General features: G+C 47.6%; 1 long non-coding RNA gene across 3 annotated transcripts in view; it reads left to right on the top strand.

The window, feature by feature from the left end:
* Positions 1 to 25: 25 nt before the first annotated feature.
* Positions 26 to 25,920, top strand: part of LOC119622625 (uncharacterized) — a 79,459-nt gene continuing 53,564 nt past the window's right edge. Inside the window, exons 1-3 of one of the 3 annotated variants that reach the window (XR_012090475.1) lie at positions 69 to 511; positions 1,860 to 1,962; positions 22,816 to 22,904. This is a non-coding gene — a long non-coding RNA (uncharacterized lncRNA). Of the gene's footprint in view, positions 512 to 1,859; positions 1,963 to 22,815; positions 22,905 to 25,920 lie in introns of all 3 variants that reach the window. The other 2 variants (XR_005239232.2, XR_005239233.2) reach the window with 2 other exon arrangements.

Raw genomic sequence — 25,920 nt, 5'->3', positions numbered from 1 at the left:
GGCACCTTCTTCCTGCGCCCACCCCGCCCTCAGGAATGCTGCATGGCCTCCCTAGAGCGGCGGTGGGAGCCTCGGCCGGGGAGAGCCCGCTCGGGGGCAGGAAGTGGCCCGGCCCTCCTCGTGGAGGGTGTTTCCGGAGCGCCTACTGTGCTCCTCGCCGGAGTGGGGGTCGTTACCGAGGGGGAACTTCTGTAAATCGTGACTTTTGTCATTTCGCGCCCCCCACAAGATGTCCTGCCGGCGGTGCGATTGCTCCCGTTGCTTCGAGGGGAAACTGAGGCCAGTTAGTCCGGGCACTTACCCTCAGCTGGTAAAGGACTGGGCTCTGATGGGGACGCCTGTTATGACCTCAAGGGCCTATAGAGTCTGGGAGGCCGCCTCCGACCTAAGCCCGAAAAGCACATGGTCGGGCTCACAGGGGGCGGCCAGAGGTGAAAATTGCCAGTGTTTTGCAGCGACGCTGTGCGGGGCACTTCGTGTGTGTCATCCCGTCTCATCCTCGGGTGATGGGGTATGTGTTGTCCTTTGTAAGTCTCTGGCTTGTTCATGAGCCACAGAGAGGTTCTTGATTTGCTTTTGTCACACAGTCAACCGGTGTCATTCAGCCCAGGTCGGTCGATAGTGAAGCCTGATCCCTTACCCGTTGTGCTCGGTCTTAAACCATCAGTCCAGGAGCTCCCAGAGTTCCTGTCTGGTTTCTTTTTCCTCTTCTGCCGGTTACACCCTACTCCAGAAGGTTTTCCTTGGCCTCCCCCACCCGGGTCAGTACACTCTTCCCCCGCTGTCTGCTGTGGGTACCACATACTGTGAAATACCTGTTAACCAATCTCTTAGGGCACCCCCACGCCCCCCAGCCCTGTACCCAGGCACGGCTGGGCCCAGATATCTAGGGCCCCTGAGCTTGTAAGTCGCTTTGAAAACAGCTTTTGGTCTTAATGGCCCTTTAGCAAGGGAGAACTCTAGGAACAATACTCTTTAATTTTTCACAAGCAAGCCTTAAGCCAATCAGAACGCCGATTAAAAGATTGTTAAGGTTTCACCTGGACACCCCATAGAAGCCAGACTTCCTGCAAATGTTAAAAACCTCCTCACAGCAGCGGGTGAAATGTCAGTGGCACTGCCCGTTGCTCTCCATTTCACAGGGAAACTGAGGCCCAGAGTGTGGGTCAGAAACAATTTTCTTGGCCGAATAAGTGGTGCTTCCCCCACAGCCCTCTGAAAGAAAAAGCCATGTCTGGGTTGCCTTAGGTAAGAAATGTAAAACCAATGGGCCTTGGCCTCTAGGAAATGTATGGGACAGGGACCTTCAGAAGAGGGGAGCCCCAGGGGGAAACGGGTGCGATCAGGTGAGCCTGGAGAGGGGGCTCCGGTAGTGGCTGCTGAGCTTGAACTCTGCACTAGGTATTTTTCTCCTGTATGCCTAAGAGCCACACTGCCCTTTCTGGGGAAGCCACTGGGGGCCTAGGCTAGAGGCAGACACCGCACCATAAATTGTGCCTGCAGCAGCCCCTTAGACCAGTTCTTCCCAAGTCTGGTGCTAGATGAGGTTGGGGAAATGGAAGGGAGTGACTGCCTCCTCCTCCACCTGAGAGCTGCATAACAAAGACCTTCCTCCTGGAGGACGGGGTAGGGGTGAAGGGAGGCTGGTAGCCCATCAGATTTTGCACGTAAGCAAGCTTCACAGGTAAAGCCTTAGTGCAATTAGAGTTTGAGAATTACTGTGTAAAGTTTCTCAACTAGTAAGTATCAGAATTTAAAATGTGTGGATTCTCTAAGCCAGTAATTCCACTTATAGGAATCTGTGTTTAGAAGTAGCTGTACAACAAAGATAAATGCTTATAGAAGATTATTCTTTGCAGAACTGTTCATTCAGGAAGATTGCAAACAGCTAAATACCCCTCACCAGGAGCTGGCCCATTATAGCAACTCTGAGACCTCTCTACCGCAGGCTCTGAAAATGGGGTAAGTTGGTGCACGCTAATGTAGGGGCATGGCCAAGGTGTGTTTATTGACAGCTTACAGTGTCCCAACATGGAGGGACTTTGGACATACTTGGTGAGAACTTTAGTGGGAAAACTTTTTCAAAGTGATAAGTCATTTTATTGTCATTTTTCTCTCCCCCACTTTCTTTTTTCTTTTCTTTTTTTTTTTTTGAGACAGAGTCTTGCTCTGTCTCCCAGGCTGGAGTGCAGTGGGGCAATCTCAGCTCACTGCAACCTCTGCCCCCCAGGTTCAAGCGATTCTCCTGCCTCAGTCTAAAGGTGCCCACCACCATGCCTAGCTAATTTTTGTGTTTTTAGTAGAGACGGAGTTTTGCCATGTTGACCAGGCTGATCTTGAACTGACCTGAAGCGATCCACCGCCTCAATCTCCCAAAGTGTTGGGATTACAGGTGTGAGCCCAGCCTTCTCCCCCTCTTTCTAAATTAAAAAATATTGTGGTAAGAAGCTCCCCCCACCTTTTTTCCCCGTGTTTGAAGAAACTGGGTCACTAAGGGAAGAAGAGACTTGCCTAATACGAGTTTGGGGTGCTGACCCCGGGAGGGAGCTGGGGATAGACTAGGAGAGGAAGGAGAGGTGGAAAGGCATCCAAGCCAAGACCAGCCTGGCTGCCCAGGTCATCTAAGTCAGTTCCCTGCCTCCGTGCCAGAAAAACCCAAACCGGAGGCTCTGGGATATGAGGCTCCAGGTTCATCCTGCCAGTTTCTAGTGAACTTGGTGATCACATAGGTTCAAATGAATAAATCCACTTAAAAAAAAAAAAACAAAAAGCCAGCCATTTCCTTTTTTTTTTTTTTTTTTTTTGAGACGGAGTTTCGCTCTTGTTGCCCAGGCTGGAGTGCAGTGGCAAGATCTCAGCTCACTACAACCTCTGCTTCCCAGGTTCAAGCGATTCTCCTGCCTCTGCCTCCTGAGTAGCTGGGATTACAGGCATGCAACCACCACACCTGGCTGATTTTGTATTTTCAGTAGAGACTGAATTTCGTCATGTTGGCCAGGCTGGTTTTCAACTCCTGACCTCAGGTGATCCGCCTGCCTCCGCCTCCCAAAGTACTGAGATTACAGGTGTGAGCCACTGCACCTGGCCACCGCTCCATTTTTGATGGAAGTGGGGAAAGGCACCAGCATTTACTGAGAATCCACATGAGCCAAGTCGTGTCTCAGGATAAAGGAGAAGATGGGGTTCTGTGGGGTAGAGGTAAGAGTCCAGCAAAGGCCAGGGAAAGTGGAAGTGTTCAGGAAACAACTGGATTGGGTGAGATGGAAGGGCCGTGAAGGCCAGCATAAAGAATTTGGATTTGGCAGTGTGGGCAGTAGAGAGCCCCAGCTGGTTCCTGTGGAGAGCAGGGGAGAGACTGAGGGAGGATAGTTGGTGACTCAGCTCTGGGTAATTGAGGCTGGGCGGATGGAGACCCGCCTCTGAGATCTAGGGAGATTTGTGGCTGTTATGTTAGGTTCTGCCTTTTCATCTAATGTTGGTAAGTGGAATTCCACATCTTCCTCCTGAAAAGTCTTGTAGTGTCTTGTTGGTCAACCACTATTTGCCTAGCTCTCTCCTAGTTGTTGGGTATTTACTCACGTAACTAATTCCTGAGTGGCCGCCTGTGTCTGGCTGTGTGCCTACAGCTGGAAAACCTACAGCCAACCTTAGTCCTCAAGGCTTTGGGCGACAGTGCCTTGTGGTGGGAAGGCTGTGGCCCTGGGACTTGGTTGCTAGCCAGGTGATTTAGGATAATCATCCACACCTTCCGAGCTTCCCTTTTCTCATGTTGTGGAAATACAAGGCTTTGGTAAGAGTCAAAGAAAATAGGCACACCCTTTGTTTTATTGTGCCTTGCTTTTTTGCGCTTTGCAGGTACTGCATTTTTTACAAAGTGAAGGATTTTGGCAACCCTGCATCGAGCAAAGTCTACCGGCATTATTTTTCCAAAAGGATGCTCAGTCTGTGTCTCTGTGCCACATTTTGGTAATTCTTGCAACATTTCAAAGTTTTGTTGTTATTATTTCTAGTATGGTGATCTGCTATCACTAATCTTTGATGTTACTATTGTAATTGTTTTGGGGGGTCATGAGTGATGCCTGTGTAAGATGGCAAACTTAATCCATCAATATTTTATGTGTTCTGACTGCTCCACCAACCAGCTGTTTGCAATTAGTAATCCTATAGTGGCCTCTAAGTGTTCAAGTGTAAGAATGTGTTGCAAATCTCTCACTTCACATTGAGAGCTAGAAATAATTAAGCTCGGTGAGAAAGGCATGTTGAAAGCCAAGATAGGCCTTTTTTGTTTTTTTTTAGTTTTTAGTAGAGGTGAGGTCTCACTGTGTTGTCCAGGCTAGCCTCCAACTCCTGGGCTCAAGTGATCCGCCTGCCTTGGCCTCCCAAAGTGTTGGGATTAAAGGTGTGAGCCACCATGCCCTGCCTCTGGAGTAGCACTTTTAATTTCACTCGAGAACTATTGGCCAGGTGCAGTGGCTCACACCTCTAATCCCAGCTACTGGGGAGGCTCAGGCGGGAGAATTGCTTGAACCTGGGAGGCAGAGGGTGCAGTGGACTGAGATCACACCACTACACTCCAGCCTGGGCGACAGCAAGACTCCGTCTCAAAACAAACCAAAACTATCTGGCTAGGTCTGATGGCTCATGCCTGTAATCCCAACACTTCAGGAGGCCGAGGCGGGAAGGTCTCTTGAACCCAGGAGTTTGAGGCCAGCCTGAGCAACATGGCAAGACCCTGTCTCAACAAAAAAGAATCAGCTGGGCATGGTGGCAAATACCTGTAGTTCCAGCTACTTGGGAGGCTGAGGTGGAGGAAGGCTTGAGCCCAGGAGGTTGAGGCTGCAGTGAGGTATAATTGTGCCACTGTGCTCCAGCCTGCGTGAAAGAGTGAGACCCTGTCTCAAAAATTGGTCAGGCGTGGTGGCTCATGCCTGTAATCTTAGCACTTTGGGAGGCCAAGGTGGGCGGATCACCTGAGGTAGGGAGTTCGAGACCAGCCTGACCAACATGGAGAAACTTCATCTCTACTAAAAATACAAAATTAGCTGGGTGTGGTGGCGCGTGCCTGTAATCCCAGCTACTCAGGAGTCTGAGGCAGGAGAATCGCTTGAACCTTGGAGGCAGAGGTTGCAGTGAGCTGAGATCGTGCCATTGCACTGTAGCCTGGGCAATAAGAGTAAAACTGCATCTCAGAAAAAAAAAAAAAAAAAAAGGTCCTAAATTACTCTGCCTGTGCTCTAGAAATGGAACAAGAAAGCCTGGATAACAGCACATCTGTTTACAGCATAGTGTACTGAATATAGGTCCCACTGTAGGTCCCACTCTTGAGACCTACAATTCAGAAAAGATTCCTTATGAAATATTACTACTCATTGACACCTAGGCTTCATTGGAAGACTGGGAGTCTGCGCTCGGACCTGGAAACAGCTGGGTATGGCATCCCCAATCAGAGCAGTAGAAATCAGCAGATCTGAGTTGGCCATTGTGTGGCCAGGGAGCTTAATGAGCATATTTTCTTCATTCTTTTTACTAGGGTCAGGGCTATAGAATGGAAGGGGATCAGATTTCGTTTGCATGGTTTCATCCTTTTTATATGTGGGAATTTTCTTACCTCTCGGAATATCGTTTAAATTACAAGAGCAAATACACCATGTTCAGGATGGGAAGTTAAACCTTTGAGAGGCACACAAAGAAAAAGCCAAGACCCCTCCCCTGAGCCCTCCCTTCAGCATTAGCAGTGATGACAATTAGGTGTATATTCTTTCTTTTACACCATCAGATAAGTGCATGTAGATGTCCACACAGGTCCTGAGAGATACTGCCTTCCCTGTTGCTCTCTCTTTTTTATTTTGCCTCAGTTTTCAATAGGTCTGTATTTAATACTTTCTACATAAACATCTCTGCAGTTGTGAGAATTTCCTGAAATAGATTCTCTGAAGTGGAATTACTGGGACCGACCGCATGGGTAGATATTGTGAAAGCAGATTACCAAAGTGCTCACGTGCCGGCGATTGTGGTGTTGGCGAGCTTGTCTTACCCAGTCCGCAGCCACAGCAAGTGTTAGCAATTTTGTGTTAATTAATCTTTTCTCATTTGATGGGTGAAGACTAGCCTAGGTTTTTTTTTTTCTTTTTTTCTTTTTTTTTTTTTTTCAGACGGAGTCTAGCCCTTTTGCCCAGGCTGGAGTGCAGTGGCGCTATCTCGGCTCACTGCAAGCTCCACCTCCTGGGTTCACGCCATTCTCCTGTAGTCTAGGTTTTTAATCTGCGTTTTTTGTTAGTGATATTGAACACCTTACAATTTCAGAATGACTGGACACTGGTCACTGTGAATCATCTCCATATCTTTTGCGGTCATAGCGATTTCTTTCTGATTTACAAGCTCTATTATACTAGTAAGGGTTCTCTTTTTTTGTTTGTTTCTTTTTTCATTTTTGAGACAGGGCAAGAGCTCTGTCACCCAGGATGGAATGCAGTCACTGCAGCCTTGACCTCCTGGGCTCAAGTGAGCCTCCTGCCTCAGCCTCCCAAAGTGCTGGGATTACAGGCCTGAGCCACAGTGCTGAGCTATGGTAAGGATTCTCAACCCTGGTTTGTCATATTTGCTCCAAGTAGTTTTCCTTTTCTCTAAGATTATTGTTTGCCTTAAATTTTTAAAGTGTTTTAATTTTGGGGTTTAAAATTTTCACTTGGTCAAATGTCAGTCTTTGTGACGATACCCATTGCATTGAGTCTCAGAGAGAATATCTGATGTTTTCTTTTTGATTTTGTTTCTCAATGGCTTGTTTAACATTTAACCCTTTGCTGCATCTGGAATGTATTTTGGGTTGCAATGTGCAGTAAGAATCCTTACAGTTTTTTTATTTTTTATTTTTGTCTGATTTTCTGAACTGCACACCATTTCTTTCTTTCTTTCTTTTTTTTTTTTTTTGTATCTTTAGTAGAGACGGGGTTTCACCATCTTGGCCAGGTTGGTATTGAACTCCTGACCTCGTGATCCACCCACCTCAGCTTCCCAAAGTGCTGGGATTACAGGCGTGAGCCACTGCGCCCAGCCACCATTTCTTATCTTTCCTTTTTCTTTTTGAGATGTAGTCTTTTTTTTTTTTTTTTTTTTTTTTGAGACGGAGTCTCGCTCTGTCGCCCAGGCTGGAGTGCAGTGGCGGGAACTCAGCTCACTGCAAGCTCCGCCTCCCGGGTTCACGCCATTCTCCTGCCTCAGCCTCCCGAGTAGCTGGGACTACAGGCGCCCGCCACTGCGCCCGGCTAATTTTTTTCTATTTTTTAGTAGAGACGGGGTTTCACCATGGTCTCGATCTCCTGACCTTGTGATCCGCCCGCCTCGGCCTCCCAAAGTGCTGGGATTACAGGCGTGAGCCACCGCGCCCGGCCTGAGATGGAGTCTTACTCTGTCACCCAGGCTAGAGTGCAGTGGCACAATCTCAGCTCACTGCAGCCTCCGCCTCCTGTGTTCAAGCAATTCTCCTGCCTCAGCCGCCCAAGTAGTTGGGATTACAGGTGCCTGCCACCACGTCCAGCTCATTCTTGTATTTTTAGTAGAGATGGGGGGTGTCTTTTTTTTTTTTTTTTTTTGAGACGGAGTCTCGCTCTGTCGCCCAGGCTGGAGTGCAGTGGCCGGATCTCAGCTCACTGCAAGCTCCGCCTCCCAGGTTCACGCCATTCTCCTGCCTCAGCCTCCCGAGTAGCTGGGACTACAGGCGCCCGCCACCTCGCCCGGCTAGTTTTTCGTATTTTTCAGTAGAGACGGGGTTTCACCGTGTTAGCCAGGATGGTCTCGATCTCCTGACCTCGCAATCCGCCCGTCTCGGCCTCCCAAAGTGCTGGGATTGCAGGCTTGAGCCACTGCGCCCGGCCGAGATGGGGGGTTTCACCATGTTGGCCAGGGTGGTCTTGAACTCCTGACTTCAAGTGATCCACCCACCTCGGCCTCCCAAAGTGCTGAGATTACAGGCATGACCACTGCACCCAGCCTTATCTTTCCCTTCTTCATGGCTTTTCCAAGGTGTTGAGTTCTTACATTATTTTTCATGGTATAACCCAAGGAGAGCTATCTTGATACTGCTACTTTAGGGATGAAAAGACAGATTTTGGCTTGGGAAGGCCGACATTTCTGTAGCGGAAATGGATATCTCCCATGAAGCAAATGAAGTGTGCCCTTTAAGGATCCTAGTTGCCCATATTCTCTTCCAAAGCCCTGGGAGGAGTCATGTTTTTATAAAATTTACAAAATTCAGAAATTTTAATTGTAATCATAATCAGTTAAGACAATGTTTTTTGTTGTTGTTGTTGTTGTTTTTTGAGATGGAGTCTCGCTCTGTTACCCAGGCTGGAGCGCAGTGGTACAATCTTGGCTTACTGCAGTCTCTGCCTCCCAGGTTCAAGCAATTCTCCTGCCTCAGTCTCCCGAGTAGCTGGGACTACAGGCGTGTGCCACCACACCCTGCTAAGTTTTGTAATTTTAGTAAAGATAGGGTTTCACCGTGTTGGCCAGGCTGGTCTTGAACTCCTGACCTCAGGTGATCTGTCCGCCTCAGCCTCCCAAAGTGCTGGGATTACAGGCATGAGCCACAGTGCCTGGCCTCCATTTCCATTTTTATAGTTTTAATGATTGAAAGAATTTTCCATAGACTAGCTTCTAACTATGATCATTTTAAACCTCGTTTGTCTTACTTATGTACTTCTGGTACAGACTTATAGGACACCTATATATCATGATCCCACCTCTGCTCCTGCAACTTTGTGCCATGGCAGCCTTTCCTTTATCAGGACAATTATCTATATTTGAACTGCCCATGGAAGTGACTGCAAACCACATAAATAGATAAACCCAGAGTAAACGTATTCCAAACTCAACCCTTGGCCAGATCCAAAAAAAGTCTGAGGCAGGAAGATCACTTGAGTCCAGGAGTTTGGATTTTGATCAGCCTGGGCAACACGGTGAAACCCCGTCTCTACAAAATAATTTTAAAATTAGCCAGGCATAGGCCAGTTGTGGTGGCTTACGCCTGTAATCCCAGCACTTTGGGAGGCCAAGGCAGGCGGATCACGAGGTCAGGAGATCGAGACCATCCTGGCCAACATGGTGAAACTCCATCTCTACTAAAAGTACAAAAATTAGCTGGGCGTGGTGGTGGGTGCCTGTACTCCCAGCTACTCGGGAGGCTGAGGCAGGAGAGTCACTTTGAACCTGGGAGGTGGGGGCTGCAGTGAGCTGAGATCACGCCATTGCACTCCAGCCTGGGCGACAAGAGCAAAAACTCCGTCTCAAAAAAAAAAAAAAAGGTCAGGCATGGTAGCTCACTCTTGTAATCCCAGCACTTTGGGAGGCCGAGGCGGGCGGATCATGAGGTCAGGAGTTCGAGACCAGCCTGGCCAACACAGTGAAACCCCCTAAAAATACAGCAATTAGCTGGGCGTGGTGGCAGGCGCCTGTAATCCCAGCTACTTGGGAGGCTGAGGCAGGAGAATCACTTGAATCTGGGAGGCGGAGTTTGCAGTGAACTGAGATTGCGCCACTGCATTCCAGCCTGGGCTACAAAGCTAGATGCCATCTCAAAAAAAAAAAAAAAAATTAGCCAGGCATGATGGGACCCACCTGTGGTCCCAGCTCCTCAGGAGGCTGAGGCAGGAGAATTGGTTTTTGTTTTTTTGTTTTTTTTTTTGAGACGGAGTCTTGCTGTGTCACGAAGCTGGAGTACAGTGGCACGATTTCAGCTCACTGCAACCTCCGTCTCCCAGATTCAAGAGATTCCCCTGCCTCAGCTTCCTGAGTAGCTTGGATTACAGGTGCGCTCCACCACACCTGGCTAATTTTTTGTCTTTTAGTAGAGATGGGGTTTCATCATGTTGGCCAGGATGGTCTCGATCTCCTGACCTTGTGATGGCAGGAGAATTGTTTGAGCCCAAGAGATCATGGCTGCAGTGAACCATGATTATGCCACTACACTCAAGCCTGGGCAACAGAGCAAAACCCTGTCTCCAAAAAAGAAGGGGAGGGAGTTTTATTCTACCAGGAAGGTACTTGAGAAGAAACACTGAGTTTTCTTTATTTTCGCGATATAAAATGGTAGTGTAAAACCACTGTCATATGAAGGACGATAAAAAATGTTCCCCCAAAAGTAGGAAGGCCAGGCATCGTGGCTCACACCTCATTTTGGGAGACTGAGGCGGGCAGATCACAACATGGGAAAACTCCATCTCTCCTAAAAATACAAAAATTAGCTGAGCGTGGTGGCACACGCCTGTAGCCCCAGCTACTCGGGAGGCTGAGGCATGAGAATTGCTTGAACCTGGGAGGCGGAGGCTGCAGTGAGCTGAGATCACACCACTGGCACGCCAGCCTGGGCGACAGAGCAAGACTCTGTCTCAAAAAAAATAAAAATAAAAAAGGAAAAAGAGAAATGTTCCAGGCATTGAAATAATTAAAATACTATGTTATCTATCTGGATTTTGTGATGTGATATTTGTCAACTTTAAAAAATTTATAATCTGCTATAATTTCTTTTGCTTTTCTCATTTTGAATAAACATTCACGTTTGTGCCAGATTTTGTATATTTAATTTTACATTCTTTTTCTAAAAGGGGGCTCCAAAAATTATAGAAGGTTCAGGTCCCATGAAACCTGGATCTGTCTTCAACCATTAGGATGAGTATGTTGTCAAAGATAAGCCATAACCTTTTAGAATATCTAGTTATAACTTGTCTCTTCTGGCCCTTTGGAAATTGGAATTTCTTGTCTTTTATTCTGATTTATTTTTTTCTTCTTTCATACAGTCGTATCTGCATACTGTGATTTTGACACTAAAATAAAACTTATTTTTTTTTTTTTGAGACGAAGTCTTGCTCTGTTGCCCAGGCTGGAGTGTAGTGGCGTGATCTTGACTCACAGCCTCCGCCTCCCGGTTTAAGCGATTCTCCTGCCTCAGCCTCCAGAGTAGCTGGGATTACAGACGCAAGCTACCACCTCCAGCTAATTTTTGTATTTTTAGTAGAGATGTGGTTTCACCCTGTTGGCCAGGCTGGTCTCGAATTCCTGACCTCAAGTGATCCACCCACCTCGGCCTCCCAAAGTGTTGGGATTACAGGTGCGCCGAGCCTAAAATAAAACTTGGAAAGGGATCATTAAGTGAAGGGCAGTTTATGTACTGTGTTCTTTACCTTGACTTTTTCACTTAGCAGCATGTCTTGGAGACCTTTCTCTGTCGCTACGTGAAGAGCTTCCTCATTTTTTTCAGCAGTTGTCCCTATGCCCTTACGTGGCTATCTCGCTTCCGTCTGATGATTCTCTTGTTAATTGTCATTTGGATTTTGATGCCGGAATTGTTATCACTGTCAGTGCTGCAGTAACTTTGCACATATATCATTTCACATGAGTATGAGACTATCTGTAGGAGAAACTCTCAGCATTTGCATTCCCATCAGCAATGTATGGTAGAAGTTTAGCTTGGAAATAATGTTTTTCAGATTTTTCTTTTGTTATGGTAAAATGGACATAACATTAAATTTGTGATTTTAACCATTTTCAGGTGACATTAAGTACATTCATATGTTATACAACCACCTGCCATCCATCTCCAGTACTTTTTCATCTTCTCAAATGGAAACCCTGAACCCATTAAGTAGTGACTCCCTATTCTCTCCTCCTTGAAGCTGCTGGTAACCCCTCTTCTCCTTTTTATCTCTATGAATTTTTTTCTTTTCTTTTCTTTTTTTTTTTTTTGAGACTGGAGTTTTTGCTCATGTTGCCCAGGCTGGAGTGCAATGGCAGGATCTCAGCTCACCGCAACCTCCGCCTCCCGGGTTCAAGCGATTCTCCTGCCTCAGCCTCCTGAGTGGCTGGGATTACAGGCATGTGCCCGGCTAATTTTGTATTTTTAGCAGAGATGGGGTTTCTCCATGTTAGTCAGGCTGGTCTTGAACTCTCCACCTCAGGTGATCTGCCTGCCTCAGCCTCCCAAAGTGCTAGGGTTACAGGCATGAGCCACCGTGCCTGGCCAAATTTTTTTCTTTTTATTTATTTTTAATAAAAATGGGGTCTTGCTGTGTTGCCCAGACTGGTCTCAAACTCCTGGCCTCAAGTGATCTGGGATTATAGGTGTAAGCCACTGTGCCTGTGCCTGGTCTTTTTTTTTTTTTTTTTTTTTGGGAAACAGAGTCTTTTTGCTCTGTCACCCAGGCTAGAGTTCAGTGGCACAGTCATAGCTTATTGTAAACTTGAGCTCCCAGGCTCAAGGGATCCTTCTGCCTCAGCTTCCTGAGGAGCTGGGACTATAGGTGTGCGTCATTATACCTGGCTAATTTTAAAAATTTTTTGTAGAGCTGGGGTTTCATGATGTTGTCCAGGCTGTTTTTTGTTTGTGTGTGTGTTTCTTTGAGACAGAGTTTTGCTCTTGCCCAGGCTGGAGTGCGGTGGCGCGATCTCAGCTCACTGTAATTTCTGCTTCCCAGGTCCAAGTGATTCTCCTGCCTCAGCCTCATGAGTAGCTGTGACAATAGATGCCCGCCTACGCCTGCTAATTTTTAGAGTTTTTAGTAGAGACAATGTTTTACCATGTTGTCAAGGCTGGTCTTGAACTCCTGACCTCAGGTGATCCACCTTCCTTAGCCTCCCAAAGTGTTGGGATTACAGGTGTGAGCCACTGCACCTGACCAGTTTTTGTATTTTTAGTAGAGATGGGGTTCCACCATGTTGCCCAGCCTGATTTCAAACTCCTGACCTGCCTTGGCCTCCCAAAATGTTGGGATTACAGGTGTGAGCCAGTGTGCCTGGCCTGGAATTTCTTTGATGAGAGCTGTGCCCTGATAGTCTCATTTTTCCATTGTACTGGAAGGTCTGGGTCCCTGGGAGCTGAGTGGGGCATGAAGGCCTGAGTGAGCTCTGTGCCTCGCTGACGGTGTTCCCAAGCTGAGTGGAAGAAGACGACTAAGGGTCTGGATATCCTCAACACTGAGTATATTACTTTCTGTATAAACCTTCTGTTGCTGTCTTCTCCCTCTCCTGTGCCTGGTGTCCATCAGTCCAGGACCTTCTGTATTCTTTGGAAAATAAATTTCTGATCTCTTGGCAGGGTCTGGGTTGCAGCCTTCGTAGGATCTAGGAGTACACTGCTTTTTTTTCTTTTTTCATTTTCTTTGACACAGAGTCTCACTGTGACGTGATCTCTGCTCACTGCAACATCCGCCTCCCAGGTTCCTGCGATTCTCATGGCTCAGCCTCCCAAGTAGGTGAGATTATAGGCGCCCGCCACCACACCTAGCTAATTTTTGAATTTTTAGTAGAGACATGGTTTTGCCGTGTTGCACAGGCTGCTCTTGAACTCCTGTGCTCAAACGATCCACCTGCCTCAGCCTCCCAAAGTGTTGGGATTAAAGAATAGAGAAAAGGGCCAGGCGTGGTGGCTCACGCCTGTAATCCCAGCACTCTGGGAGGCCGAGGCGGGTGGATCACAAGGTCAGGAGATCAAGATGATCCTGGCTAACACAGTGAAACCCTGTCTCTACTAAAAATACAAAAAATTAGCCAGGCATGGTGGCAGGTGCCTGTAGTCCCAGCCACTTTGGGAGGCTGAGGCAGGAGAATGGTGTCAACCTGGGAGGTGGAGGTTGTGGTGGCAGTGAGCCGAGATTGCACCACTACACTCCAGCCTGGGCGACAGAGCGAGACTCTGTCTAAAAAAAAAAAAAAAAGATTACAGAAAAGGGAGGCACAGAGGGGCTAAGTAACACATGAGGTTATAAAACTGGTCATTGGAGGAGGTAGGATTTTATTCCTGAAAGGTTAATGGTAATATTATCTTCTCTATTTCTGACTCTAGTAATTTCAAGTCTTTATTCTTTTTTTCTTGGTCAGTCTAGCTGAAGGTTCGTCAGTTGTTTTGACTTTTTTCAGAGAACCAACTTTTGGTTTTATTTTCTCTATTATTTTCTGTTGTCTGTTTCATTCATTTCTGCCCCAGCATTTGTTGCTTTTCCTCTTGTGTTTTGCTTACTTTAAATTTAGTTTGCTCTTCTTTTCTAATTTTTCTGGTATCTTAAAGTGGAAGGTTAGATTATTGATTTACGATATTTATTTATTTATTTATTTATTTGAGACAGAGTCTCGCTGTGTCGCCCAGGCTGGAGTGCAGTGGCGCGATCTCGGCTCACTGCAAGTTCTGCCTCCCACGCCATTCTCCTGCCTCAGCCTCCTGAGTAACTGGGACTACAGGCGCCCGCCGCCAGGCCCGGCTAATTTTTTTTTTGTATTTTTAGTAGAGACGGGGTTTCACCTTGTTAGCCAGGATGGTCTCGATTTCCTGACCCTCGTGATCCGCCCATCTCGGCCTCCCAAAGTGCTGGGATTACAGGCGTGAGCCACCGCGCCCGGCCGCCCGGCTAATTTTTTGTATTTTTAGTAGAGACGAGGTTTCACCGTGTTAGGCAGGATGGTCTCAGTCACCTGACCTCGTGATCTGCCCGCCTTGGCCTCCCAGAGTGCTGGGATTACAGGCGTGAGCCACTGCGCCTGGCTTACAATCTTCATTTTTTTAAAAAGGCACGTATGGGCCGAGCGCGGTGGCTCACGCCTGTAATCCCAGCATTTTGGGAGGCCGAGGTGGGCGGATCACCTGAGGTCAGGAGTTGAAGACCAGCCTGGCCAACATGGTGAAACCCCGCTTCTAAAAATAGAAAATTACCCAGGCGTGGTGGCGGGCGCCTGTAATCCCAGCTACTCGGGAGACTGAGGCAGGAGAATGGCTTAAACCTGAGAGGCAGAGGTTGCAGTGAGCCAAGGTCGTGTCATTGCACTCCAGCCTGGGTGACAGAGCAAGACTCCGTCTCAAAAATAAAAATAAAAATAAAAATAAAAAAAAAGGCACGTATGGCCAGGCATGGTGGCTCATCCTGTAATACCAGCACTTTGGGAGGCTGAAATGAGGATCAGTTGAGCTCAGGGGTTTGAGACCAGCCTGGGCAATGTAACAAGACCCCGTCCCTACAAAAAATAAAAAAATTAAGCCAGGTGCGGTGGGTTGCAGCTGTAGTTTCAGCCGTTCCAGAGGCTGAGGTGGGAGGATTGTTTGAGCCCAGGGGCGTGAGGCTGCAGTAAGCCCCGATTGCATGACTGCACTCCAGTGTGGGCAATAAAGCAAGACACTGTCTCAAAGGAATAAAAAGGCATTGATAGCTGTGAATTTTCCTTCAAGCACTGCTTTAGCTGCATTTCATAAATTTTTTTTTTTTTTTTTTTTTTTTTTTTTTTTTTTGAGGCGGAGTCTCGCTCTGCTGCCCAGGCTGGAGTGCAGTGGCCAGATCTCAGCTCACTACAAGCTCTGCCTCCCGGGTTCCCACCATTCTCCTGCCTCAGCCTCCCGAGTAGCTGGGACTACAGGCGCCCGCCACCTCGCCCGGCTAGTTTTTTGTATTTTTTAGTAGAGACGGGGTTTCACCGTTTTAGCCAGGATGGTCTCGATCTCCTGACCTCGTGATCCGCCCGTCTCGGCCTCCCAAAGTGCTGGGATTACAGGCTTGAGCCACCGCGCCCGGCTGCATTTCATAAATTTTAAGCCTTTTTATTCATGTCATAATATTTTCTAATTCCCTTTTGGATTTCTTCTTTGAATCATTCATTATTTAGAGTATGTTGTTTAATTTCCACATATTTCACGTATTTGTGAGTTTCCCATGTTTCCCAAATTTCTAATTTCATTATAGTGTCCTCACAGAACACACTTTGTATTATTTGAATCCTTTTAAATTAATTGAGGTTTGTTTTATGACCTAGCATATGGTCTTTCCTGGAGAATGTTCCATGTTCACTTAAGAATAATCTGACCCTGGCACGGTGGCTTATGCCTGTAATCCCGGCACTTTGGGAGCCTCAGGTGGGAGGATCCCTTTAGCCTAGAAGTTTGAGACCAACCTGGGCAATATAGTGAGACCCCATCTCTACAAAAAATAAAAAAATTAGCTGGGATGGGACATGCCTATACGCCAAGCTACTTGGGAGGCTGAGGTGGGAGATAACCTGAACCTGGGAAGTTGAGGCTGCAGGGAACTGTGATCACACTTCTCCACTCCAGCCTGGTTGACAGAGCAAGGTCTCATCTCAAAAAAATGGAGAAAGAAAAAAGAACCTGTATTCTGTGGTTGTAGGATGTGGCGTTCTGTAGATGGGCGTTAGGTCTAGGTGGTGGGTAGTGTTGTATTCTGTGGTTTTAGGGTGCGGTGTTCTGTAGATGGGCGTTAGGCCTAGGTGGTGGGTAGTGTTGTATTCTGTGGTTGTAGGGTGCGGTGTTCTGTAGATGGGCGTTAGGTCTAGGTGGTGGGTAGTGTTGTATTCTGTGGTTGTAGGGTGCGGTGTTCTGTAGATGGGCGTTAGGTCTAGGTGGTGGGTAGTGTTGTATTCTGTGGTTTTAGGGTGCGGTGTTCTGTAGATGGGTGTTAGGTCTAGGTGGTGTAGGGTGCAGTGTTCTGTAGATCGGTGTTAGGTCTGGGTGGTTGGTAGTGTTGTCATGTGTTCAAGTCTTCTGTTTCCTATTGATCTTCTGCCTACTTGTGCTATCCATTATTGAAAGTGGGAGTTGAAGTCCAACTGACTGTTGAGTTGTTTCCTCCCTTCATTTGTCAGCCTTTGCTTCCTGTATTTTGGTGCTCTGCTGTTTCCATATATGTTTAAAACGTTACCTCTTTTTGATGGAATGACCTTTTAAAAATTATAAAATATCCTGCTTTAGTAGGAAATACGATCTTAGACCCAGACGATCTTGACTCCCGAGCCCATGCTCTTATGCCCGTCCCCACTGCCCTGTCCCTGAAGGTGTAACCTCTGGTATTTTGCCACCTCCTGTACCCTCACTCATTTTGGATTCATCTAAGTGATCTTTGTCAACTTGGTCTTCCTGCCCTGGATCTTGATAAGACCAGCTGAAATTTTATTCCGTACTCTGAGGAAGTCCTCAGGCCTTCCCCAGATGCCTGTAGATTCTAGAAGTTCCCACTCTCCATCATCTTGGCCTCTGGGGCCTGCTTGCCTGCAGCATACCCTGGTGCTGTGTAGTTGCTGTGGCTTGAATGTGCCCCATGCGCGAAGTTCATGTGTTGTAAACTTAATCCCCAATGCGATAGTGTTGAGGGATGGGACCTCTAAGAGGCTCTGCCCTCATGAATGGATTAATGCTGTTACCACAGGAGTGGATTCCTGGTAAAATGTGAGTTCAGCACTCTCTTGCCTTCTCTCCTGTGTACTCTGTCACCATGTGAGGCCTTCCACCATGTGATGAGGCAGCAAGAAGGCCCTCACCAGATGTAGTTCCTTGATCTTGGACTTCTCACCCTCTAGAACTGTGAACCAAATAAACTTCTCTTCATTATCAGTTACCAGTCTCAGGTATTCTGTCATAGAAGCACAAAATGGGCTAAGTTGATAGTTTCCACAGTTCAGTCTTTCGCCTTCATCTCTGCCAGGCTCGCCTTAGACTCTGCAGTCACCAAACCTTGGTGACACAAGTGAATTGAGCCCTTTAGTGCTGGAGGATGAAAGGAAAGGCACACTTGACAAAAACACAGAGATCAGTTTCCATGTTCTCCATCCTTGGGCATCTTCTAGGCCCTGGTTTTGCAGGGTTTGACTTGGCCCACCAGTACGCAGCCTCCAGCTCCTGACTCTGGTCTCCTGTGCATTTCCCAGCCCTCCTTCCCTCTCCCCTTTCCTCTCTGGAGCAAAAACACTTCTCTCCCTCTGCCTCCTGCAGAGCCATTTAACGGCTGCTTTTGTTGTCTTTGTTTATTTGGCCCCCTCAAGGGTTAGGCTCTAACTGTCTTCCTTGGTTAAGCCCAGAGTAATTTAGTAAGAGGGATATGGAGGCAGTTAGATAAGAAAACTTCCCACCTGGCTTTCCATGCTGGCTTTTTCTTTTTTTTTTAAGACAGAGTCTCACTGTGTCACCCAGGCTGGAGTGCAGTGGTGCGATCTCAGCTCACTGCAACCTGTATCTCCCGGGTTTAAGAGATTTTCACCTCAGCCTCCCAAGTAGCTGGGATTACAGGTGTGTACCACCACACCCGGCTAATTTCATGCTGGCTTTCTTGTTCCAACTTACTACTGTGGTTGGGTGAAATATTTTATTTATTTATTTATTTATTTATTTAAAGACAGGGTCTGACTCTGTCACCCAGGCTGGAGTACAGTGGCACAATCAAGGCTCACTGCAACCTTCACCTCCTGGGCTCAAGCAATCCTTCTGCCTCAGCCTCATGAGTAGCTGGGACTACTGTTGGCATTTCCTGGACTTTTTAATGATTGGTGGGAGAATAATTTTTTTTTTTTTTTTTTTTTTTGAGATGAGTCTTCCTATGTTGTCCAGGCTGGTCTTGAACTCCTGAGCTCAAGTGATCCTCGTGCCTCAGCCTCCTGAGGAGCTAGGATTACAGGCAGGAGCCATCACACCTGTCAGGAGCAGAATATTTGAAGTCAGGACTTTTCCAGAAGAATATGAGAGATTTGTGATTCTGAGGGAATTATCAAACTGAGGCCCAGGCAGAACTCACAGTAAGTCAGTGGTGGAGCCAGTTCTTCAGGCCTCTGCCCCAGGATGTATCTTGACTTCGGCGAGCCCTGAGGTGGGTGTACCTTGGGTCATTCCCCCACCTTCCCTGAGCCTAATTTCCCGTCTGGGTAGCAGCACTGTCTCTTCCTGAGGCTGTCATGAGAGATAAGCAACAAAATACTCCTGCCATGCCCTGCCGATGGCTTGGCAAGCAGTAGGGAAAGTTACAGAAAAAGCACCTTCACTAGTCACATTTGATGACTTCTATAATTATCTGATGCGTTTCTTTTTAAAAATTTATTTTTTGAGACAGGGTTTCACTCTGTTGCTTAGGCTGGAGCACAGTGACTCAATCTCAGCTCACTGCAACTTCTGTCTCCCGCCTCCACTTCCTGAGTAGCTGGGATAACGAGCACATTGTACCATGCCTGGCGAATTGTATTTTTTGTAGAGATGAGGTTTCACCATGTTGCCCAGGATTGTCTCAAACTCCTGAGCTCAAGCAACCTACCCACCTTAGCCTCCCAAAGTGCTGTGATTACAGGCATGAGCTGCCGCGCCTGGTCGGTCTGATGTGTTTCACAAATCAGTGTGTATGTAGCCGGGCATGGTGGTGGGTGCCTGTAATCCTAGCTACTTTGGAGGCTGAGGCAGGAGAATCACTTGAGCCTGGGATGTGGAGATTGCAGTGAGCCGAGATTGCGCCACTGTACTCCAGCTTGGATGGCAGAGCGAAAAAAAAAAAAGTGTGTGAATGATTCACACTTGTTGCCCAGGCTGGAGTGCAATGGCGTGATCTCGGCTCACCACAACCTCTGCCTCCCGGGTTCAAGCAATTCTCCTGCCTCAGCCTCCCAAGTAGCTGGGATTACAGGCATGCGCCACCATACCCAGCTAATTTTGTATTTTTGGTAGAGACAGGGTTTCACTATGTTGGCCAGGCCGGTCTTGAACTCCTGACCTCAGGTGATCCACCCGCCTTGGCCTCCCAAAGTGCTGGGATTACAGGTGTGAGCCACTGTGCCCGACCGTGTGTGTGTATTTCATATGAGAAAGAGTAGTTTCTGTAGTAAGTCAAATTGACAGAGAATATTTATGTTTTACATGGAATGGCAGGAAGCACCAAAGAAAAATTTGTCCTTTTTGGTTGAGGACAAAGCATATGTCCACGGAAAATATTTGTATATGAATATTCGTAATAACCTTATTCATAATAGTCCCAAACTATAAGCAACCCAAATGTTTATCGACTGGTAAAAGGGTAAATTGGTTGTATTCTGTCTATACAGTGGAATATTTCTCGGCATTCAAAACTATATTTGCACACAATAACATAGGCCAATCTCACAAATATTATGCTAAGTGAAAGAAGGCAGACACAAAATAATAAATATTGGCCGGGCGCGGTGGCTCAAGCCTGTAATCCCAGCACTTTGGGAGGCCGAGATGGGTGGATCACGAGGTCAGGAGATCGAGACCATCCTGGTTAACACGGTGAAACCCCATCTCTACTAAAAATACAAAAAAAATTAGCCGGGCGTGGTGGCAGGCGCCTGTAGTCCCAGCTACTCGGGAGGCTGAGGCAGGAGAATGGCGTGAACCCGGGAGGCGGAGCTTGCAGTGAGCTGAGATAGTGCCACTGCACTCCAGCCTGGGCGACAGAGCAAGACTCCGCCTCAAAAAAAAAAAAAAAAAAAAAAAAAAAAAAAAAAAAATAAATAAATAAATATTGTATGACCCATTCATATAAAATTTTAGAAAAGCCAAAGAAATTTACAGAAAGTAAATCAGCGGTTTCCTGGGGTGAGGGGTGGGAGAAGGGCTTGATTTAAAGAGGGGCATAAAGGAACATTTGCCAAAACTAATTTTATTATGCCAATAGAGTGGGCACATTATATGGGTTTTCTTTTTTTTTTTCTTTTTTTGAGACAGAATCTTACCGTGCTGTCAGAGCTGCAGTGCAGTGGCACGATCTTGGCTCACTGCAAAAAAGAAAAAAAAATTATTTTTGGTTTTGACACAGCCTCTGTCGCCCAGTCTGGAGTTGGTGGTGCAATCAGCGCTCATTGCGGCATCAACCTCTCAGGTTCAAGGGATTCTCCTGCCTCAGCCTTCCAAGTAGCTGAGACTACAGGTGTGCACTAACATGCAAGGATTTTTTTTTTTTTTTTTTTTTTTTTGAGACAGAGTCTTGCTCTGTCTCCCAGGCTGGCGTGCAATGGCGCGATTTTGGCTCATTGCCACCTCAGGCTCCCGGGGTTCAAGTGATTCTCCTGCCTCAGCCTCCCGAGTAGCTGGGATTACAGGTGCCCACCACCACACCTGGCTAATTTTTTTTTTTTTTTTTGAGACGGAGTCTCGCTCTGTTGCCCAGGCTGGAGTGCAATGGCTGGATCTCGGCTCACTGCAAGCTCCGCCTCCCGGGTTTACACCATTCTCCTGCCTCAGCCTCCCGAGTAACTGGGACTACAGGCACCCGCAACCTCGCCCGGCTAGTTTTTTTGTATTTTTTAGTAGAGACGGGGTTTCACCGTGTTAGCCAGGATGGTCTCGATCTCCTGACCTCGTGATCCGCCCGTCTCGACCTCCCAAAGTGCTGGGATTACAGGCTTGAGCCACTACGTCCAGCCACCTGGCTAATTTTTGTATTTTTAGTAGAGACAGGCTTTCACCGTGTTGGTCAGGCTGGTCTGAAACTCCTGACCTCAGGTGATCCACCTGCCTCGGCCTCCCAAAGTGCTGGGATTATAGGAGTGAGTGACCACACCCAGCCATATATATATAAAAAATTTTTTTTTTGAGACAGAGTCTCGTTCTGTCATCCAGGCCAGAGTGCAGTGGCGTGATCTTGGCTCACTACAACCTCCACCTCTCAGAATCAAGCGATTCTCCTGCCTCAGCCTCTCAAGTAGCTGGGATTACAGGCACATGCCACCACGCCCGGCTAATTTTTGTATTTTTAGTAGAGACAGGGTTTCACCATGTTGGCCAGGCTGGTCTGGAACTCCTGACCTCAGGTGATCCACCTGCCTCAGCCTCCCAAAGTGCTGGGATTACAGGCGTGAGCCACTGCATCCGGCTTAATTTGTTAAATGTTTTATAGAGATGGGGACTTCTATGTTGGCCAGGCTGGTCTTGAACTCCTGGCCTGAAGCATTCTTTCCTCCTCAGCCTTCCAAAGTGCTAGGATTACAGGCATGATCCACTGCGCCTGGCCAAATTACATGGTTTTTAAAAATCCCACATAGCTATGGGACAAGGACAAACCAAGAGTAAAGAAAAGGAAATGCAACAATAGCAAATAGTTAAACTTAATCAGACGTCAAATTGAGGTCGACCAACAGCTTCCATACTCAGTGAAGCTACGCTCTTGGTTCACTGGGTTGTAAGTCTACTTTCTCATCACCCCAGATGGAGACATTTTGCAGCTCAGCATTTCAATAATAAACAGTGTCCTTTAAGGACCAAGTACCAAGGCCGGGCATGATGGCTCACAAGTGTTATTCTAGCACTTTGGGAGGCTGAGGTGGGTGAATTGCTTGAGCCCAGGAGTATGAGACCAGACTGGGCAAGATGGCGATACCCTGTGTTTACAAAAAATAAAAAAATTAGCGAGGCGTGGTGGCGCATGCCTGTAGTCTCAGCCACTCAGGAGGCTGAGGTGGGAGAATAGTGTGAGCTCAGGTGGGCAAGGCTGCAGTGAGCCGTGATCATGCTCCTGCATTCCAGTCTGAGCAACACAGGCCCTGTCTCAAAAAGAAAGAAGGAAAAAAAATAAAGGGAAAAAAATTAAAAAAAAAAAAAAAGACGGAAAAAAAAAGGCAAAGTACTATGTGCCTGATAGTTCCCCTTTAACTAAAGTGGATTCCTTTCTTTTTTTTTTTTTGGAGACAGAGTCTTACTCTGTCACCCAGGCTGGAGTGCAGTGGCACAATCTTGGCTCACTGCAACCTCCGCCTCCTGGGTTCAAGCGATTCTCCTGCCTCAGCCTCCCCAGTAGCTGGGAATACAAGTGCGTGCCACCACACCCAGCTAATTTTTGTATTTTTAGTAGAGACGGGAGTTCACTATGTTGGCTAGGCTGGTCTCGAACTCCTGACCTCGTGATCCGCCTGCCTCAGCCTCCCAAAGTTCTGGGATTACAGGTGTGAGCCACCGTGCCCAGCCAGTGGATTCCCTTCTTAAAGGGAGATTTAGATCTGACTTTTCCATTTTCCTTTTTTTTTTTTTTTTGAGACAGAATCTCTCCCTGTTCTCTCTCTGTTGCCCAGGCTGGACACAATCTTGGCTCACTACAACCTCCACCTCCCGGGTTCAAGCAATTCTCCTGCCTCAGCCTCCTGAGTAGCCGTGACTACAGGTACGTGCCAGCACGCTTGGCTAATTTTTGTATTTTTAGTAGAGACGGGGTTTCACTGTGTTGGCTAGGCAGGTCTCCAACTCCTGACCCCAAATGATCTGCCTGCCTTGGCCTCCCAAGTGTAAGCCACTGCGCCTGGCCTCATTTTTCATTCTCAAAGATGAGTGCTTATAATTCTGTTTCTGAGGATCTCCATCCTTAGAGCAGGAGAAACTATTGGAGGTTTTTGGCTGGGGTAGTGATGTGGTCAGATAGACTTGGAAAGTGCAACCTGAAATGGCCCTGTGGAGAGTGGAGGAGAGGGTCAGAAAGGCCAGTTAAGAGGCCATTGCAGGTCGTGTAGTTGCATGCTTGACATTTATGCATTTTTCTATACGTGAATTATGCTTCAGGTTTTGTTTTTGTTTTTGTTTTTTTTTGGAGAGTCAGAGTTTCGCCATATTGCCCAGGCTTGTCTTGAACTCCTGAGCTTAAGGGATCGCCTGCCTCAGCCTACCAAAGTGCTGGGATTACAGGCGTGAGCCACTGCGCCCAGCCCATGCTTCAATTTTTTTTTTTTTTTTTTTTTTTTTTGAGATGGAGTCTCGCTGTGTCACCCAGGCTGGAGTGCAGTGGCGCGATCTCGGCTCACTGCAAGCTCCGCCTCCCGGGTTTACGCCATTCTCCTGCCTCAGTCTCCGAGTAGCTGGGACTACAGGCGCCCGCCACCACGCCCGGCTAGTTTTATGTATTTTTAGTAGAGACGGGGTTTCACCATGTTAGCCAGGATGGTCTCGATCTCCTGACCTCGTGATCCACCCGCCTCGGCCTCCCAAAGTGCTGGGATTACAGGCTTGAGCCACCGCGCCCGGCCCATGCTTCAGTTTTTTAAAAAAAGACTATCACAGCTGAGCATGGTGGTGGCTGCCTGTAATCCCAGCAACTCAGGAGGCTGAGTTTGGAAGATCACTTGAGGTAAGGAGTTTGAGACCAGCCCCTGTAACGTGGCAAGACTCCATCTTTATTTAGGGAAAAAACCAAAAAACTGAAAATCACAGTGGTCCTTGTAAAGTTTAAAGCTCAGATAAAGGGGTTCTGGGCCCAGTGGGAACAGTATGACAAGTCTGGTGACTTCGGCAGGATTCTGGCTTAGAGCTTTCCAGAGTTTGAAGAGGGATTGGGTGAAGGTAGGGGCCAACATGGGGAGAAAATCAAGTCACACTTGAGAACTGAAGGTGGAAATGTCTGAGTGAGACTTAGGAGCCATTGCTGAATGAACTGACTCTGTAGCTCTTGGGGTCCTGCTAGGAAGGGGAGCCAAGTGAAGGCCTGACACGCATCCTCAAGTGTTGTGGCTCAGGGAACTGGGACGGCCTTCTTGGACCACTTGGGGAAGGCATGGAGGGTCTCTGCGGGAGGAAGTCATTTCTTCATATCCCCTCCCTCCCTCAGATACTCTCCTTGACTGTTTGTCTCTTCTCACAGATATGTCTGGGGGTACAGTGTCCCAGTGACAAGGGTCTGACCCACCTGGCTTTGAGTCTGATTCTGATGTTCCCTAGCGGTATGATTGAGCCTGGATAGGTTGCATTGCCTCTTTGAGTCTCTATTTCCTCATCTCTCAAGTGGGGATGATATCCTGTTTGCTGGTGTATGACTCACTTACCCCTTTTACCCCTTTCTAAAAAATGCCTTCCGCAATTTAATTTTAATTTTGATTTTTGTTGTTGTTTGTTTTTTTGAGACACAGTCTCGCTGTGTCAGCCAGGATGGACTGCAGTGGCACAATCTCAGCTCACTGCGGCCTGGACCTCCCAGACTCAGATGATCCTCCCACTTTAGCCTCTTTAGTAGCTGGGACTGCAGGCATGCACCTCCATGTCTGATTAATTTTTATATTTTTTGTAGATATGGGGTCTTGCCATGTTGCCCAGGCTGGTCTTGAACTCCTGCGCTCAAGTGATCCGCCTACCTTGGCCTCCCAAACTGCTGGCATTGCAGCTGTGAGCCACTGTGCCTGGCCTGTTCTGCAGCTTCCCTGCTGTCTTTTCTTTTTTTTGAGACGGAGTTTTGCTTTTGTTGTCCAGTGCAATGGCATGATCTCGGTTCAGTGCAACCTCCGCCTCCCAGGTTCAAGCGATTCTCCTGCATCAGCCTCCCAAGTAGCTGGGATTACAGGCATAGGCCGCCACACCTGGCTAATTTTTTGTATTTAGTAGAGATGGGGTTTCACCATGTTAGTCAGGCTGGTCTTGAACTCCTGACCTTAGGTGATCCACCCCCTTCGGCTTCCCAAAGTCCTGGGATTACAGATGTGCACCACTGCGCCTGGCCTATTTTTTGAGACTGAGTCTTGCTCTGTTGCCCAGGCATTCCACTCACTGCAACCTCTGCCTCCCAGGTTCAAGTGATTCTCCTGCCTCAGCCTCCTCAGTAGCTGGGTTTTACAGGCGCCTGCCACCACGCCCAGCTAATTTTTGTATTTTTAGTAGAGACGGGATTTCACCATGTTGGCCAGGCTGGTCTGGAACTCCTGACATCAAGTGATGCACCCGCCCCATCCTCCCAAAGTGCTGGGATTACAGGTGTGAGCCACCGTGCCCAACCTTCCTTACCTTCTTGTAACATGCCCATATTGTGGATGGAAGAGAATGGTACAAAGTGGGGCCCTTGGGCACCCCAGGCTGATTGAGACTCTTGAGGGCTTAATAGGCCTGGGGCTGCTAGTCCCTTGAGATTGCTTCCTAGCATCTTTCAGCTTGGGGGACCTTACTGGTGCTGAAGAGGGCATGCCTGTCTGGGAAAGCAGACAGGGTCAGGAATTTTGAGCATCGCGGCCCAAATTCGCTGTGTGATCTTCGTCGTCCCCTATTGGTGAAGTGTGGCAACATCGTGTCCGGCAGGAATGGGTTTTGTGGCTTTGTGCCAGATTTTGTTGACTTTTGCAGCAGGTGCTGGGTAGGAATTCCCTCATTATATTTTTTGCATTGTGGCTTGCCTTTTAGTTGCTATTATTTGCTTGGGTGCAGTTCTTGTA

The sequence above is a fragment of the Chlorocebus sabaeus genome, chromosome 2 (assembly GCF_047675955.1).
Source record: "Chlorocebus sabaeus isolate Y175 chromosome 2, mChlSab1.0.hap1, whole genome shotgun sequence".
Taxonomy (NCBI): domain Eukaryota; kingdom Metazoa; phylum Chordata; class Mammalia; order Primates; family Cercopithecidae; genus Chlorocebus; species Chlorocebus sabaeus.
This window is presented reverse-complemented; position numbering and strand designations above follow the sequence as displayed.